The sequence below is a fragment of the Panthera pardus genome, unplaced genomic scaffold, assembly GCF_024362965.1.
Source record: "Panthera pardus isolate Hobbes unplaced genomic scaffold, ASM2436296v1 HiC_scaffold_6, whole genome shotgun sequence".
Lineage (NCBI taxonomy): Eukaryota > Metazoa > Chordata > Mammalia > Carnivora > Felidae > Panthera > Panthera pardus.
Window position 1 is genome coordinate 71,634,781 of NW_026526991.1, and position 14,050 is coordinate 71,648,830.

The 14,050-nt window shown below is 45.2% G+C and overlaps 1 protein-coding gene across 6 annotated transcripts in view; it reads left to right on the forward strand.

The window, feature by feature from the left end:
- PRICKLE1 (prickle planar cell polarity protein 1) overlaps positions 1-14,050 on the forward strand; it is a 117,817-nt gene that overhangs the window by 82,905 nt on the left and 20,862 nt on the right. Inside the window, exon 1 of one of the 6 annotated variants that reach the window (XM_019452489.2) lies at positions 8,146-8,241. The exons of 2 other annotated variants lie outside the window; for them this stretch is intronic. The gene's annotated coding sequence lies outside the window, so the exon portion shown is untranslated. Of the gene's footprint in view, positions 1-8,145; positions 8,242-8,385; positions 8,769-9,061; positions 9,183-9,306; positions 9,419-14,050 lie in introns of those variants that run through there. 3 more of the 6 variants (XM_019452488.2, XM_019452491.2, XM_019452490.2) reach the window with 3 other exon arrangements.

The window sequence follows — 14,050 nt, forward strand, 5'->3', positions numbered from 1 at the left end:
ACTCACAAACCGGGAGATCATGACCTGAGTCGAAGTCGGACGCTCAACCTTCTGAGCCATCCAGGTGTCCCATACGATTTCTGATTAGGAAAGAAAATAAGCTGTAATTTGGGTGGTGGGACTCACCTGAATAAGGTGGGAGTCTAAGGACATACAGAGGGTCCTGCAGCAGTGGATGCACAGCCTAGAAGCCCTTGCTCAGGGAACATCTCCCGGGCCCACAGCAAATCATGTCCTGAAGTAAGGTAGCCGGCAGATCACAGTGAGTGGCTAGACAGAGCCCCAGAGAGGGAACAGCCAGGTTAGGCAAAGGGTCATGAAACAGCACGATATGGCTGGAAGCCAGCAGTTACAGAGTCCAGGGTCAGGTAAGACAGGTGGTGGTGACAGAGCTGGAGAAGTCCCCAGGAGCTGACATGGAGGCCTTCACTGCCAAGAAGCCGTGGAGATGTTGGGCAAACTGTGAAGAAGGGACTTTAAAGCAAGATGAAGCTGGTCGCATTTGTGGTGGTCAAGTGAAGGAGAATGACTAGAGAGGAGACAGTGTGAGGAAATGAGTCAGGCTCCTGTGGTAGCCCCGAGTGGCGGTGGCCACAGCCTCGGAGGGAGGGGGGACAGAGCCAACCGGGAAAGCTGAAAAGACACAAAGACCTGATAAGTGAGGGTAGGCAGGCAGGAGGGCCTGTGATGATTGGTTGGTGGCTTACTCAGAGTATTGGTGGTACCAGAATGAGACAGGAACAGAGGAGGACATCAGGTGTTGGTTTGGAGGTAGGTGGGGCACATGATTTAGAAGTTTAAGCTTTCTGGAGCGCCTGGGTGCTTCAGTCAGTTGAGCGTCCTACTTCTGCTCAGGTCACGATCTCGTGGTTTGTGAGTTCGAGCCCCACATCAGGTTCGCTGCTGTCAGCACAGAGCCCACTTCTGATCCTCTATCTCTGTGTCTCTCTGCCCCTCTCCTGCCATCTCTCTCTCTCTCTCTCTCTCTCTCAAAAATTAAAAAAAAAGAAAAGAAAAGAAAAAGAAATTTGGGCTTTCTAAAGAGATTCCAGGTTAGCCAGGTAGTGTTCCTATCAGATCTCATAAGCCAAAAAGAATAAATGACCTAAGTGATGATAAACTTCACAAGATTGCTTTAAATATTAAAACTGAAATTTTTAACCTCAAATTAGTTGACATACTTTTTTTTTTTAAAACAAATACAAATAAAGAAAAACAGAATCAATGGACTGATCGTTGAGATATAAAAAGGAGTACTGTATGTGCAAGGTCTGAGTCAGGTACTGTGGAGAATTGAATGTGAACAAGACAGCAAATATTTATTGAGAATCCTGTATGTACCGGGCAACGTGCCTGATACACCAGGCCTGTGTATCTATCACTAAACAAAACAGACAGGCTCCCTGCCCTTCGCCCCTCTAGAATTCAGTGTAAACTCAGTGTTGAAGAGACTACTGCTGTGAGCATAAAGGACAAAGGAAATATTAAAAGTAACTTCTATCAAAAGGCAGTTACTCATCTGGAACTACGCGATTCAAGACCAATAGAACAATGAGAATTCCAAATCCTGTCCCTGGCACAATCTAATTAAAGCTTGTAAACCAGTCTCCACTACAAAATCACCTCGCTTAAATTCCCACGGTTGCAGAAAGGGACTTGGGATCTCAGATAAGATAAAGAAATGTTATGGAAAACTTTGCTGACCTTTTTCTTTTTGGCAAGAGGTTTCTGGCTGCTTGAAACAATTCTTTGCTGACACCTCTCTAAGAACACCTTGATTAATTCAGCACACAGTAACAGTGTTAAAAGCTGGCATGCCTTTGTTGGTCCAGATTCTCCCTTGAGGAAAATCAACCATTTTAGTTGGTGGAGAGTTTAAATAGCGTGAGAAAATACATAGGTTTGCAAAATAGCTTTGCATATGTAGTTCATGAAATAAAGCAGCAAATGCTCCATAATTTTAAAATTTAAGACAAAGCAGTATCTATTATTTAGATGTTTTGTATAAAACATGAACTGCGAGATTGTAGACCCCCCCACTTAACATACCAGTGTCATTTTCAATGCCATTTTGACCTTTGTAGTAGGAGTTGGGTATTTCTTCTACATAGATTATCTTCCAACCTGAAAATCATGTGCCTGTTTCTTTCACAGTGATGGACTCTGAGCTCTTTAACACTAGGGGATGTAAATGCTGTGTTTTAAAGATGAATATCAACAGGAAGATAAAGTTTGAGCTTAGAAATGTAAATCCTGGGCATCGGGATGGCTTATTGGGTAGAAAGTGTGACTCTTGATCTCTGGGTCATGAGTTTGAGCCCCACGTTGGATGTGGAGATTACTTAAAATAAAAAAATGTAAATCCGTCAGGTCACCTTGAGTTTGTCTCCCATGGGCAGTGAAAAGTATTTGCTATTTCAAGTTAGAGTTCACATCGAGGCTAAACTGTCGGTTCTGTTTCAAGTAAACTGTGGGAATGTGGATTCATTTAGGAATGTCCGCACCCCATCTGCCTCCCTAACCCCCACCATACACAACGGGCCGCCACAGAGTCCAGTTCCTTCACCCTCAGACACATGGTCTGGTTTTCTCTGCCCTTGACTGCTGAGGCAGCTCCTAAGCTCTTCCCATCTAGCTTCCCTGCACTGCTCTTTCTGCCCTCCCTCTAATTAGGGCATAGATACAATCACGTACCTCTTTGCTTGAACTTCTGTGGCTCCCATTGTCCCTAGAGTAGCTTAAAGGGCTGCTTTCCTTTGGGCACAGTCTCCAGCCCTTCCCTCCTACCTTCCAGTCCTCCTATCACATTACCATGGGCTTACCAGGAGCTGCTCCCTCCCTTGGTCCTCAGGCTTTGATTGGCTCAACCTGGCCGAGGGGCCCTGTTCCCTACCCCAACTCCACTCCAGTAATTACCCTGATCAACTCCTTCTAATCCCTAAAGGCCTGGATGAAAGCTTCCCCCACCTCCACACTTCCTTGATCTTCCAGAATGGATTGATCAGCATTTCCTCTTATTCCTTTATTAGAATTTTAACCACCCCTCTACAGTAGTGTAATCACAGTGTTGCATGTTTCAAAAAATGAAACTCTTTGCCCCGCTCATCTTGTGTATTTTCCTGTGCCTTCTTTTTGAAGTAAATCAAGATACAAAGAGAATATGAAGTTTAGAATAGGAAATCCTTAACTCAAGGGGAGGGAGGATCTCGGTGTGACAGTATGGCCCTTCAAGAGATATCTTTTGAGTCAACCGAAGAATAGATCAGTGACTCAGCGGATGGATGCAGGAGGCCTCAGTTGGGGCAGCTCCTGAGCCAATACTTGTGAGTCCTTGGGAAGGTAGGACTGTTGCAGCCCCTTCCCAAAGTATTGTCAATAAATGCAGCAGGGATCTCACTATTAAAGTTTGTGACTGACAGGAAGATACAGGAGGGGAATTATGTGTTCATGTCTTTTCCCATATCAACTAATAATTAAATCAGGAGCACCACTTTTCGGCTTCAGAGATTTTCTTCCTTATGGTAATACTGTAGTATCTTCTCTTTATTGTTTCTTAACCTGTAAAAGTTTTATTTGATCCTCATAAAAAGAAAAACGTTATAAATAGTATGAAAATACATTTATTTTACAAATGTAAATTAAAAACTGATACAGTTTCCTATAATTTGCCTTCCCTTAGAAACCATATTAATGGTTTGGTATTTATGGTTTTGGTATTTATAGTCCTCTAAATAGTTTTGCTGTGCATATACTAGCCTATAACAATGTGATCATACTACATAATGTGTCTTTATGTCTTTGATATCTTTATGTTATAGATCTGTCAGTATTTATCGGAAAATTAATTCTTCGTTCCTTAACATGTTGGTAGTGAAGTCTGAGGAATGTTTGTATTAAACCACAGATCTACAGGAGTCGAGAAAGTTGAAGAACTTAAAGCCAAGGTGCTTGAATACTAGTTTAATTATCTGTCCATGAAAACTAACACACATTTCCTGGGTGTGGGGAAGGGGCATTTCAGAAAAGGTGGGAGAGGGGGTGGGCAAAGATAGCTGCCCCGTTTTTACTGCAAGTTGTAAGCCAGAGCACGAGTGAAATGAAAGGATGTGATGATGCCCTGTTCTCCCTCCCAGCCTGGGCTGTGGACTCCAGACATCACAGCTGGAAACACCTATCTGGCGTTAGTGTCCTAACTAGCTATTATTGAGTTTTTAAGAGACTTAGAAAATACTAGAACTGGTGGAGGCTCCAGGAGCATCTAGTTTGAGGTGAGGGAGCCTGAGGGCTGACCTGGAAGCCCTTGCTGGGGGGAGCGGGGGGGGGGGGGGGGGGGGGGGGGCGCGGAGGGGGGGCGGGAAAGGGGTAGGTATTTGTGGGAGGGGTTTGGGGAGAAACCAACCCTGAGCTTCAACGGAACACTTTCCCTTGCCTCTGTATACTGAGGTTCCTATTTTAGTTGAAAAATGGATTGTGTTCCCTCTTCCAAAGTTCTAACCATTGACCTAGCCCCAAACACTAGCATTTTTAGAAATGAAAAAAAACCCGAATACCTTGGAGAAGTGATTTATCCCAGTGTGACAGAGCGAGTAAAATTGACAGAGAAGAGACATTTCAGTCTCCTGAGAGCCCAGCACATCAGGGTACTTGGATGGAGGAGTCACATCGCTCTCAAAGGAGGTACGAGTTGGGGGAGGGGACGGACAGGAAGCTGGGAGGGTTGGAGTAGTAAATCTAAAGAGGGATTGGGTGTAGAAAATGTTAAAGAACCAGTGCTCTCTAATCACATTGCTTTAAATATAATCAAAGGGCAAAGAGAGTAATTGGAGGCCTAGAGGAACCGTAACCTATTATAAAACACCGTAATGCCTGTTAACTCTAGGAAGAGCTGATATCTGCCTTGGGGCCCTTCCCAGGGGGAAGAAGGCTCTAGAGACTCAGCTAATGGTAACTAGAATTCGCAAATATATAGTAACCCACTAGGTATACCTGTCCAATCTAAGGTACAACAGAAATGTTTAAAATTAACAAGAAAAAAAAAATTTACATAAACATTCAGTGGTGACAAGGATGATGAATTATTATGATTATTTTTTGAAAAATGATCTCATTTTTTAAAAAATCTGGACAAGATGTAGGATCCCATAGATTGTCATCAACTCTGTTGTCTGATTTTCCAATTAAAAAAATTATTTTAAAAGTCATTTTAATTAGAAATTACATCCTACATACAGGTGTTACTTGAGATTCTTTTAGTTACCTATCTCTTCATAGTCAGAACAGCCGAACTGCTGTCCTAGACCATGCTGTCAGTAAGACTAAAGCTGTCACCCTACTTAACATTACATATGCCAGCTGCCCCTCAGATTTACTGAGTGAGATGTCACTTGATGACTATTAGAGCCCTTGGTCTCTCTTCTCTATTAAGAAACTGAATCATTTAAATAGGCTCTTCCTAGATTTCTGACCTTTAGTTACAAATTCTTCCAAATGTCTGGGACCAAGAGCACCTCTTACTGTTCAAACTAAAACCCAGGTCTGTTTTACAAATGAAAAAACAGAGGCAAGGAACAGAAAAGACCTTAAGGTCACTATATACAAATCCCAGGAGAACCAAGAAATAGCACCAAGGTTTGCTTTATATTTTGTCCTTTATCTCTTTCCTCCAGACCCGGTAGAGTTGGCAGGCATTTGACACACAGAGTGCTGCCTCTTTATTTCTTTGCCTTTGGCATTTTTCTGTTTTTTGTTTTTGTTTTTGTTTTTGTTTTTTTTCCTATCATAGTCTCTTCCATTAGGACACTGTAGTTCGGTGTGGTTTTAGGTTAGAGACGGAGTTACTTGTCCAGGTATGGTATATCTGTAAGGCCTGAGAAGAATGTCCAAAACTCATTTGTTCATTTAACTCATGTTTATTGAGCTTGTCTGCTATGTGCCAGGAGTGATTCTAGGTGCTGAGAATACAGTAGCGAATCCTGGAAGTCCCCGCCTTCTAGGGGAAGAGAAAGAAAGCGAACATGAACAACTAGGCATATAATAATGTCAGTCAGAGCTAAGAGCTATGATGTGAATAGTGCAAACCGGAGGAAGGGATGACTTGGGGGATTAGGAACGTTGCAGAAGGCCTCTTTCAGGAGGTCACAGTACAGCAGAGACCAGGATGGGATGAGGGAACCAAGTCCTGTGAATTTCTGGGCTTCCTTTCTCAGCCTCCCCTCAAGTGCGATCTGCAAGCAATGAAAATTCCACCTGGCTGAAACAAAAGGGTGCTGGTAGGGGGCCTTGCTTCCCATCCTGCATGAGTTCACCCTTGCCTTTCAGACCAGACCAAAGTCTGTTGCATTCAGTTGGAACATTAGTAAAAGCTTTTAACCCTCTCCAAAGTGCTTCAGCACTAAAAACACTGACAATAGGCAATAAAGCTGACAGTACCTGCTGAAATTGTAACAAACGGTATTTACAAATAACGGCCTTAGAGGAAGCACACTTAACAATGGCTGACATTTAATACTGATAAGTGTTGCTATCGGTTTGTGGCCTTGGCTGATGTGTAGCTGCCCTTTGAAAGCTGTTTCCGGGGCGTCTGGGTGGCTCAGTCGGTTGTGCGACCGATCATGATCTTGCGGTCTGTGGGTTCGAGTGCCGCGTTGGGCTCTGTGCTGACGACTCGGACCCTGGAGCCTGCTTCGAACTCCGTCTCCCTCTCTCTGCCCTTCCCCCGCTCACACCTTTCTCTCTCTCTCTCTCCCCCCCCCCTCTCAAAAGTGAATGAACATTAAACAAATTAAAAGCTGTTTCAAAAAGGATCCACCTGGCTTAAAGCATTGGTCTGCTGATACTTCCTTTATCATAATGATATGATAGATTAGGATTTCATTTAAGTCTATGACTGACTGCACTTTTGTCCTATAGATGCTGTCAGTTGATGATGTCCCTGAGGAAGCCCAAACAGAATGAAATAGGAAAAAGGAAATCTGCCCTAGGTCTTCACGGCTAATTTCACAGGTCCAGGGAGGAAAGTGGTAACTTTGGAAGTCCTCCATCCACCCTCCGCAAACCCCCACACAACCTGAGGGCCAGAGGAGCTCTATATCACACCTGTTGAGAAACAGCCTTCAAAACTAGACCCTGAATTGGCCAAAAAAGTCTATTTGAATCACAAATCCTGTTGTTTGAAGCGGTATTTCCAAATTACTCTACCAACAGAGCCACAAATTTTTTGTCTCTGCCACTTTAAAGCAATAACTTAAAAAGGGAGCTTCTCGGCAGCTGCCATGCTTTAAGGCAGAGATAACAGAAACTGGCTACAGAGTTGTTGGCTGCTCTATTTATGGCAACTTGTTTGTGTATTTTTAAATCACAGTTACAATGGACTATTGTTCAATTGAATAATACTGTAGAAACATATATGTTACAAATCACTCTCCCGAGGAATCCTGGTGGTTCAAGGATTCTTTTTTTTTAATCTTAATAAAAAGGTAGGATACCTAAGGAACCAGTGACCATTTTAAGTTGCTTTTATTTAACAGCACTTTATAAACTGACACAACTCTTAAGTATTTAAATAATGCATCTTTCTCTCTCCCTCCCTTGGGATTTTATCACCTTGTGATAAGACTATTGTAGATATTAAAACTTGTAGTTCAGAAGACATCCATACCTCAGGTGCTGATTATACTAATCTATCATTTCTTTTTTGGCTTGCTTTGAGGCACTGTTTTTGCTTCTTTTGGTCCTTTCTGTAGACAATTAATGCCAAACTTCACTTTCTTTCAGTGTATCTAGAAATAGCTCAGAAACAAGATTGGTCTTTTAAGTGTGAGGCACCTTCTTGTGTTTGAATAATGATATTCACTTAACCTGTTTGTAAAAACTCTTATGTACTTAAGTATATCCCAAGACCTGGCACCATTTCTTTTGCTGTTATTTACCGATAAAAATAAATCTCCTGCGCTAAGCAGTAGGAATCACTGCGAAATGCAGGAAAAGTCCGAAGAAGAGAATTCTCATGTTAATGAGTCCTTCCAAGTGAGAACTTGGTTAAACGTGCCATTTGCTGACATCATGTTTATGGGGCTGAGTGGAGATGATTTCTTTAAGAGGTGGCCTTGCATAATTCTCCTAGCGTTTTGTGGCCCGCGCGTGCACCTGCGGGAGGGGGAAGTTTACATAAGCGTCCTGGGGTATTTGCATCTCAGCTGCTCCTCTCACTAGGGCTCCTGGGAATGGAGCGGGCGGACGGAGGTAAGGGGCTCCAGCCGCGAGGCTGGCCAAGTGGGTGGGTAACTTTTCGAGGAATAATGTGCGCGCAGGACCTCGTGGAGACCTGCCAGGGGCACGGTCAACAGTGACAGTTCCTGGAAAGCTGGCGGCCGCGAGACCAGGCTGGGCAGGCGCCTCCTGCGGACGGGAGCCGGGAGCCGGGAGCCCAGCAGGGCTGCGATTGCGAGCCGGGAGGCCGGCCTGCGGCGCTCCTTAGGAGGGTGGGACCAGCAGGAAGCGAAATGGTTACTTTTTTAAATGCGGGCTCTGGTTACTTTTGAAGCTCGCCGGCCGCGGGCGCAGAGCGGACACCGGGATTTTTCTCTCTCGGGTGGAGGATTCTGGAGGAACGCAGAGCTGGGGGGTGGGGGATGCGGTGGCCTGGACGAGGCGACTCAGACACGGGGGAGCAGAGTCGGCGACGCTGGCGGGGACAGAGGGTCTCCGGGGAGCTAAGGGACCTTTTTGCCGCCCTCCCCCCACCGCGGCTGGTTAGGGAGCTGCAGCCGGTGAGGATCGCCGCCTTGCACCGAAAGGGGGCTCGCTGGGGACAGCCCCAGGAGCCGGGGGTGCGTTAAGGAGGAGCGGGGGCGGCAACGACCCCCTACCCAGCCGGTCAGGGCCGGTGCTGAGCCGCGACAGGGGGCGCGGCCCGCCGCGGTTTAACCGGGGCCCTGCGCTCGCCGCCCCCGCCCCTCCGTCCCCGCCCTGCTAAGGTCTCCTCCGGAAACGGGTGGACGAGGGTGACCTCCTGGAGGGCACTCAGCCCCGTTTTCCTTCGGGAACCTCCCTGCGCCGGGCCGCCAGCTTCGGCAGGACGCGGAGCGGTGGGCGCCTAGGGCGCGCCGAGAGGCTCCGCGGATCCGCGGGCCGCGGCGGGTGCCGGGAGGAGCCGCAGGCCGCGTTCCACCCCGCGTTTGCAGGTGGGGAGCCGCGGTCTGGCCCCGGGGCTCGATGGCAGCCGGGCAGCGGGGACTGAACGCCGAGGGCCGCGGGGGTGCGCGCGTCACCGTGCGCCCGCCGAGAGGGGGCTTCTTGTCGGAAGTTGGGGGTAGAATCCGAGACCGGCGGCCACTCGGTATCGCCGTCAAACCGCGGGGCGAGTGCTCTTCCTTGGAGGGGACGCTGCGCAGAGGCGCCGCGAGACTTTCCGCTGGAGGTGGGTCAGGGGGTTCGCAGGCGACTATTGTGGCCCCTGGGGAAAGGGGAGCTGTTCTCTGCGGGCCTGGCGTCGGCGCCCAGGACGGGCTCGCTCGCTGCCGCTGGGTCTGGGGCTCGGCCTCTGGGCGCCGTCGCGGGGAGGCGGGGAAGGGGCCGGGTGGTGGGGGAGAGGGCCGCGTCCCACCCGCGGCTCGGGGCGCCCCCTTGCGGCCGGAGCAGCCACGGCCGCGCGGAGGGTAGGGCTTGCGGGGCGCCGACGCCTGCTGTAAGCTGTCTCTTCCCGGTGCGGGCCTGGGTTGACCCAGCGGAACCCCCACAGCCATCACTCGCAGCCCTATCCAGAATTAGCCTGCTGAATTTTCCCGAAGAAGGGTGACATCCTTTCCCTCCGGCTCTCCTCCCGAACCCCTTCTTAAAAAGCTCAGGTTTTCACATTAATCTATGTCAGCATAAACCAGGCTATGTGTGGAATTTGTTTTTACAACTCGAGTCTTGTGACTTCTCAAACACTTTCTTGAAGTGTTTTCTCTGGAAACTTGTTTCAAATGAGTGCTGTAAGTTTCACAAAGAGGAGTGTTGTTCAGGAGCCAACAGGTGACGGGGTGAAACCTGAGTCTGTGTGTACATTGGAGTCAAGTCTGGCTGCCGTTTCCTTGGGCCGCCGTTGAAAATAGAAATTCAAAAAATCAATAGGAGACTGACTGGAACACGATTTGCGAAAAATATCTGCGTCCCCCATTATGGAAATTAACTAGTCCATTAGAGCCGTGCCTTGCGTGGTCCGCGGCACACCCCAGCATGCGTTTTGGATTTTGTCTGTATATACCGGTTTACAGCCAAAAAATCTGACCCCAGAAGCGTCGCTCTGGCAAAGGACCATGCTTTGTCATCATGTTTCCTCCTTTTGTTAGGCAGTCTGTCTTACTGTCGTGGAATGTATTTGTGCATGAAATTAGAATGCTTTGAAACCCCGCAGCGTTCCACATTTCCTCTTGGAAAAATGGATAGCTTCTTGGCAATTGGATGGTACATGACAGGCCACTCAGCTGTTGGAAAATGTACAAGTTGGAGGGAGGTCTACCTGGAAAATACAGAAAATGCCAAAGGGCACATGGCCTAATGCCACTAATTGCTGGTATGAAGTTCTTTTACTAATGTTTGATGAAGCAGTGCCGTTGGATACCTTCATTGTGTTTTTATTTTACAGTTATCTCAACAGTTCATTTCGACAGAAATAAAAGTGAATTGGGCCCTGAACTTTTGTCTTTAGCAGACAATAAGCATTGCGTACTCTGTGTGTGTGAAAACTTTAAAGAGATAACAGTTTAGGATCTCTACTATGAAATTCAAACTTTGGTTATCATAGTTTTGATACCTATGGTGACTACAGGTCTTTCTGGCTTTTTAAAAGTCTCCATAAACAAGGGGATACCTATATCCACAGGGTTGTGTATTTTGTGTGTTGAAAGGAACAGAAGTGTTACGGGTTTTTGTACTACCAAATTAGTCTGTAGTTAAATTTAATCCACCTGCATATTTAGCCCGAAGAGTTAGAGTAGCTCTTGAGTGGTTATGTGTGATCTGCATCTTTTATGTGCTAAGGCCTTGTTAACAAGCAGTTTAACAAAGAAGTTGTTAAGCAGTTTGTGGCCCTCAGGATGACACTTAGCAGCAGGGGACACCTAGGGAATGTTAGCCCAACTGAGTTCACAAATCAGTATCTGTTCTGGGTTTTGGTGATCAAAGGATTTCTAACTTCCCTGGGGATGTTCACACAAGAAATACCTTTTCGTAGGGACCCTGCAATGCCATGGTAATCTTCACATAGGAACTAGAGTGGAATTTGATTGGGAGAAGTGTTCGTAAATTAGGGGTATGACCTTAGATTTCGTATTCAATGGCAGGGACTGAAAATTATTCTGTTTTCCATTTGCATGATTTTGATTTGATTTGGTGACTTAGTCCAAAAAATGATTAATAATAGGAACCATACCAGAACTGATGTAGTTATAACCTCAATATGTATCTGATTGAACTCCTTCTCCCCAACCCTCTCAAATCCTCATTCCCTCTGACTTGCCAGTGTAGTATTTCTGTTTTAGTACATCATCTTTCAGTCACCTAAGACTATCTTTGACCCAGATCCCCCCCTTCCTATTGGTTCCCCAAGCCACCATGTTTAGGCTCTCTTGGGAACAGTAGACAAATAGGCCCCTCCCAGGTTCCTGTTCTCTTTCCTGACCATCACTGTAGTATTAATTTTCTTTAAGACCAGCAGTGGTACTCTGCTCACATGCCTTTTGTCTTTTCCCATTGCCTTTAGGGTTAAACACAAAGTCAGCTGCCTGATCTTTTTAATTCTTGAAAGCGTCATTCAGTGCTGTCATTGCCATCTATTATTGCTTCTGTCTTCCAGCAAAACTCTCGACTCTTCACTGCCTCTGGACCTTCATATACTGTGCTGACTTATGAAACTTTTTAGGGAAAAATAGTAAAGGCTCGTTTATGTATATGTAAAGGTCGATCAAAATAGTACTCCTTAGCTATTCTGGAGGCAGCATGTAAGTGCAGTAGAAAATAAATGATCCTCAAATGACCAAAATAGCATAGCAAAATAATAGAGCTGCTTTTAATTTGCATAATACCTTCACATTTTGTGTATTATCTTATTTAACCAGTGATTACTTCCAGAAGGAATGTGTAAGCCCTTGTTCATAGCGTAATGATTCTATATACGTCTAGATGAATTTTTTCAAATTACAGTTGCCTAATTTGCAGAACATTGAAAGCAAAATACTAAAAAAGATTTAGGGGTTGTTGGTTGTGGGCAAAGGAAAAAAGCTACTTACTTTATAAGAGACTAAAGTAGCAAGAATTCAGAATCTGTCATGAGTGCAGGGAGGGAAAAACCTATAAGAAGTTTTTCAACCATCTTAAAGCCTTGGGGCCATGCAATTCCACACATCAGCTCTACACTGTGAGGTAGCCCTAAACTTGTGTTCCAATTGAGGAACTAGGTTCCAGGGTCACATCCAGCTGAATGACTAGATTAGATTCCTGAAGCCAGCATTCTTTCTATTGTTCGTTTTCTGTTCAGAATGAAAACAAATGATCAGTCAAAGGCTAACTCACATATAATTTACACACACACACTCAAGAAAACAAGGAAATGTATATTGGAATTTGAAAATATTCTTGCCATGTTAAATACATTTTCTTTTTTAAGTTCTAGCTTTTAATGGAATGAAGTCAATTGCCTCTTTGTGGTATTTCCTAGAACCACTCAATAATGGCCCTTAAATACAGAGATGAATGAATGGATGGAGTAAATGAATCTCCAAAGTAAATTTCACAAGGAACCCCTCCTTATATCACTGTTGGATGAATGAGACCATACTCTGATTGGGGGAATAAGGGCCAACTTACTGCCAGTTATATATTGGGTTCTCACCATTGTTGCTCTACTAAGACACCTGGAAATACCCTGCCATGCTCTGTAGACCATTATGCATTGTGCGCATGCACAGTCATGCTAGTATTGGAGATTTTGTTGTGAGGACTCGTTAGAAGTTGATCCCAAGGGACTTAAGAATGGTGGCTGATAGTTTGTCAAAACTGTTTGCCCTTCAGGAGGCTACAGAACCTCCAGAACTCAAAAAGAAGATGAAATTCACATGTCATCCTTTGTCTTGGCTATTAACGTGTTCTTATTCTGGAAGTTGCTGGTCAGTTTCAAGAAAAATCTGTGTAGTCAGAGTGGAAATAACAATGCCAATTGACACAGTCAATAGTAATTTTAATTCTTTATATTCGTATAATTCCTTTCTTCTTTAAAACTTTCACCTACTTAGACCATCTTTGTAAGGAAAATAGTTACAATAAAGAACAAGGCCCCATTACGTTTGGTGGTTTGCCAAAGGTCTGAAGAGTTCAGGGCTGGGTTTACTGAATGCTGAAGCCCAGATCCCATTCCCTTACGTATTGCTCTGTCCCTTGGGTCAGATGTTCTCTTGACAATTATATGATGATTGAGAAGTCCTACATCTGCGAACTGTTTGTCTTTGAGTTTTTTTTAAATGGTGAGAAGTAACTATTTTGAAGGAAGAAAGGAGAAAAGGAGAAAGAAGGGAAATGAAACTCTTCCACCTTCTGTTGTTTGGCTGGCTTGGAGCATCCCCATGATAGTCCTTGTCTTCGTAAGAAAAAAGTATCTCATTTCTCTCTACCCAACCTTGGGCTTCCTTCTCGTCTCCCTTGTCCATTCCCTTTTCTTCTTTTTGTCATTCGTCTCCTTGAGTCTTCTTTCTAGTCCGCTTTTAGTCCTCTCTTTAAAATAGTACCTGCAAATAACTCCTTACCTGCTGTAATTTAATCCAAGTATCTGTTCTCTGTGCTTGACCTCAGTGCCATCTTTGACAGTGCTGTTAGCTCTTAAAGGTGTTGCTCCCTCTACATGCTTCCTTGATGGTCAAACTCTGGAACCTGAACAAACCCATTCCTGAACACTGTTCTACTTTTTTCCCTGCATTGTGAGACATCCGGAATTATGAAGAGACTTTGGAGAGGCGGGGGCCCTTCCAGATCCATTTCCTTAACAGGGGCAAACCTAGCACAGAATTAGTTAATGCAT